This window comes from Coenobita brevimanus, chromosome 104 (assembly GCF_032717465.1).
Source record: "Coenobita brevimanus isolate Jiangsu-jjx chromosome 104, ASM3271746v2, whole genome shotgun sequence".
NCBI lineage: Eukaryota > Metazoa > Arthropoda > Malacostraca > Decapoda > Coenobitidae > Coenobita > Coenobita brevimanus.
The window spans coordinates 43,299,654-43,305,011 of NC_137057.1; positions in this window are offsets into that span (position 1 = coordinate 43,299,654).

The window sequence follows — 5,358 nt, forward strand, 5'->3', positions numbered from 1 at the left end:
GTTTTCTTGTGAATAAAGCAAAAAAAAAAAAACGCTATGTGAAGTTCAAGGAACGAAACTATAAATGAAGCAATATTAGCGAAGCACCAGAGAACTATAAAGGAAGCACGGTGAATTATAAACATATCCAGAATATAGGAAATGATCTTGTTGCTTGAGGAAATAAAGACAAATGGTGAAAATAAAATCCATCTTAAATAAAACACATAAGGGAAACGAGACAATGAAGTGTGAAAAGGGAGCACTAAAATGAAACCCTCCATCAGTCTACTCTCCCTTCTCCATTTTCATTCCAAGCTGACAGCCTTTCTTTGTATTCATCTCTCTGAAAGCTACATGACCTCTCCGAAGTTTTTCTGATATATATATTTTTTTTATGTTTCGAAGGTTTATCACGAACTGTTTCAAAATAAATGGATATATGAGGACAATGAAACTCCTACACATATCCTCACTTTTCCTCACTCGCTCAAACACACACACACACACACACACACACACACACACACACACACATTCAACAATGGCAATAAAATGTTCCGTGTGCAGTAATGAAATGGTCAGGAACCTTAAAAAACAACGAGTATATAGGCTTTGGAGACGTTTGTTTTCATCCTCCCTACTGAGTGACTGCTGTCTCTCTCTCTCTCTCTCTGTAAAAGACAAGACTGTTTGCACCATTATTAACAGTGAAATTTCTGTGTTGGTTAGGCTGTATTTGTTTTGAACCGAAATTTACGTGTAATAAACAACAGCCAGTACTAAAAGGTACGGTATAATATTCATGAGTGTGTGTGTGTGTGTGTGTGTGTGTGAAGTTAGGGGTTTACGCTATAATTCTGTTTAAAATTGTGTATTCTTGTATGTATCGGCATGTATGTTTGCTTCTGCATATTTTGTTTATTTGTGTGTGTGTGTGTGTGTAATTCACCGGGTCGGTCAGGATCACTTGATGATCGTGATCGTCAGCTTTTACCCTCCCGGAAGGGAGCTGAGAGCTCACATAGTCCGATCTAAGGGCAAGGCTGTGACCTTCACACACGCGTCCCCTTGCTCAAGGGGGACAGTAACCACCCACTTCGTCAGTGAAACTTTTCGCAACCTGAGCGAGGCGCGAACTCCCGTCCACCAGTTGGCAAGCGAGAGCGTTACCACTGCACCAGCGAGCGGTGTTTTTTAACTGTGGCGTAATGGATCCACTGTGTCAAAGCCAGTATACACACACACACACACACACACACACACTGTGAAGCCAAACTTCCCGTATTCAGCAGGGGATAAGTCATAAATGTCTCGTTCCGCGTGAAGCTTTGCGTGTTTGGTCACCCATGCTCGACTCTTGCTGGAGAGAGAGAGAGAGAGAGAGAGAGGTTACCTTATTCAGAAAGCGCAGCGCATTCCCATTCGCAGTAGATCCGAAAGGCACAAATTACCGAAACAGATTGCGCTGCTCGGATGCGTAATGTGACTGCTCTCTCTCTCTCTCTCTCTCTCTCTCTCTCTCTCTCTCTCTCAAGATGCCGATTCAACATTTTCAAGATCAAATTTACTTATATCCATCTAGCTTCCATTTTTTGGCACCCACTAGCGATTATTATTATTATTATTATTATTATTATTATTATTGTACAGTTTTGTTTACATGTGGACATCCTAACGTCAAACTTGGTAACTTCTCTCTTTTTTTTTTCTCCCCTTAATTTGGTGTTGAATTTCGTCCTCATGCAGCTTATTTCACATAGCTCAGTGGCAGAATAAGACAATACTAGGCTCTACAACATTCTCACAGCACTTCTTCGTTACTGGCCTCGTATTCCAGTGTTAATCTCTTGCTACACCTCAGCCTTCAAGATGGAGAGACGGTAATTCTAAGACAAGTTAGAGTGAGAAGACTATATATTCAATGTCTCCTTCTCTTTCTTCCTTCCCCCTCTTCACCAAGACTCACCACCACTGCGCGTCGACTCCCCACACCACCGAATCAGCTTCTCATTTTACCTCTTTGGCACTAACTCAGCCTTTAATTTCCTATTCTATAATCACTATTCTAATGACTTTAATATATCCTTACAGTCTTACCCATGTTTTTTATTTTACAAAGATCGCCATTACAGCGACGAAATTTACTGTTTTTGTTACTCTCGCCTCGAAAACATACGGAATCACATTCATCACAGAAAATGGACCGAGCGCAAGAGAAAACGGGCTTCTTTTAGGGGTGACTAAGGAAGACTTTACGTCCATCTTCAAATAAAACGAGGAGTGTCTACATCAGAGGAATGGAAAGTGTGTGTGTGTGTGTGTGTGTGTGTGTGTGTGTGTGTCAGCTGCACTAAGCAACAACCCACTATAACACACTCGTGGGACGAAACACACCCACGGTGGAAAAGACTGTTAGATACCAATGACAGTAAACTGATTTGGAAGTCCATAAACTGGAAAGGAGGTGTTGATGACTATGCAGAACAGCCAACAGAGGAACAGTTTAAAACTCATTTTGAGGATTTATTTAAACCACCAAATATAGGAAATCTTGAAAATGAAGATGTAGGAAATGTTCCATATATACCCGTGTTAGATGTTCCTTTTTCATCCACTGAATTAGGCCAGGCATTAATGGCATGAATGTAAATAAAAGTTACAATGGACTGTTCCCAGGTATTGTAAAAAAGTTACCACTACCATGGCTAATATTTTTATTGACTATTTTTAACACAGTGTTCATTTGTGGAAGTTACCTGCTGATTTGGTGTTATAGCAAGTTAGTAGTGTTATTTAAATCTGGTAATCGTTTATTGTGCAGTAATTATAAAGAAATTAGCATTATGGACACGCTTGTCAAGATTTATGACATGCTTATACATCATAGGTTGAAATTGTGGTGTAGTGTGGATAAATGTCAAGCGGGTGCTCAAAAAGGCAGAGGTTGTACTGAACAGATTCTAAGCTTAAGATTGTTATGTGACTATGCATTGTACAAGAAAGTTAAGTTATATGTGTTTTTATAAATTTTAGTAAAGCTTATGACAGAGTCCCCCGGTCGAGGCTGATGGAGTGTGTGAAAGCATTAGGGTGTGGAGCTATAAAAAGGATATATGTGTGCACTAAGAATATTTTAAGGTCAGCAGTCATGGAATCATCTATCGGCGTTCGCCAGGGGACCCCGTCGAGTTGTTTGCTGTTTATTATATATGTTGATCAGATGGTACGGATGTTAAAGAATACAGTGGGAGTTGATGGTTTTTTAGGTAATCTGCACACTTTGTTGTTAATGGACGACACTGTCATACTAGCTACAAGTCGAGATATGTGTGAAAAGAAGCTTACTGTTGTCTGTCAGTTTTGCAGTGAAAGCGGTATGAAAATTAATGAGAAGAAAACAATTTTTTTTGTAATTAATGGGCAGGAGTGGGATAGGCGATCTTTGTCGAGTGGTGAAATAAGTGTAAATTATGTCCCGGAATATCTGTATCTGGGTACTTCGTTCACTGACTCAAGGAAAAACGAGTCAGTTGTGGCACGGCATGAAACTGCGTGTGAAGCAGTTGTGAATAAATTCTCGATATTTTGTGCAAGCAATACACAAATGCCATTTATATACAAAAGAATGGTATTTGATGCTACGGTGACGACATCATTATTGTATGGCTGTGAGTCGTGGCTGACGAACAGAACGAAGGCAATAGAAAAACAGTACAATAAACTCGTGAAGTGCCTACTGGGCGTTCGTAGAAACACAAGTATAAATCTGTGTATGGTGGAGGCAGGCATCCCCTCAGTGCAAGCAGTAATTGAGAAAAGGTCTAGTTTCATAAAGTCAAAACAGGATCATATAGACGTTGATGAGCCATTCTATTCTGTGTACCGTATACGCAGAGCCACGAATACTACCGGCGCTCGATTTCTGGACAGAAGTGTGAATACTGACACCGTGAACCCACTGGAAAAAATAATAGAGGACATACGTAGAAAGGCACAGGGTGCAACGAAGCTCACAAACTATGTTACGGACATGAACCCGACTATGACCGTGCACCAGATAGATACGACTAAAATATTTATCCCTGATTACAAACGTGGGGCATGTACTAGACCGCGTCTCATGCCTCATAACCTTAGAATGGAGGTGGGAAGTTGGAGCCGCACACCGCCGGAACAACGTGTATGTCAGTGTGATGGTAGTTCTATTCAGAGTGAGAAACATGTGTTGACTGATTGCTCATTGTCTTCCCAGTGTCGTGAGAGGTATCCAATGTTGAATTTTTCTGATATCAGTGATTTATTCAATGAGAGAACTCATTTATACGAATTGTGTAGTTTTGTATACGAGGTACTTCATATTTATACGTAATTGTTTTATATTGCCTTCTAAGGATTTATTTGTTCTTTAGTATCGTTATGGACAACCATAAAATTTTCATGTGAACTGAGCCATTTTGTGAATTGTGTTGTTTGTCAACAAATAACTACTACTATTACTGTTATGTATCCGACTCAGTATCCGACTCTGGACATAGGCTTCACAGCCTGCTCCTAAGGCTCAGTAGTCCTCCTACATACCATACATCTCTACATATCACCACCACGGCGCTAACACCCATCATCCATACTGAAAATATGCTAGGGCTGTTTCATACAGGACTGGTGTACTGGTATTAGTGGGAGTACTTTTACGTGTGTGTGTGTGTGTGTGTGTGTGTGTGTGTGTGTGTGTGTGTGTGTGTGTGTGCCAAGGACGTCATTTTTACTCCATTCTTGCTACCAGGTTATCTATTTAGTGTTACATACCGGTAGGGATTTAATTAGTGAAGGAGGTTTGAAAAGCTATATCCACCTTGAACCGATTTCCCCAAGTGGAAGAGGAGGAGGAGGAAGGAGAAGAGAAAGAGAAGGAAGGAGAACAAGAAATTCAACCTTAAGTTAATAATGTTGTTGATGATGATGATGAGGAGGAGGAGGAAGAAGAGGAGGAAGAGAACAAGAATAAGAACAAAAATTTCAACCTTAAAATGACGATGATGATGATGATGATGATGATAATAATGATGATTATGAAGATAAGGAGGAGGAGGAGGAGGAACAAGAACAAGAACAAAAATTTCAGCCTTAAAAAAGAAGCTAATGATGATGACGATCATGATGATTATGACGATGATAATAATGACGATGATGGTGATGATGACGAAGTGGAATAAGAACAAGAAATTGCACCTTTATAAAATAATGATGACGCCAGTGATGGTGACGACGACGATGGTGATGATGATGATACTGGCAGGAAGCGAGGCGTGTGATCGAGTCCCACTAAAATAAGTTAGTCTCAATAGGGTCCAAGTTGGGCCAAGTCAGTACCCAAAA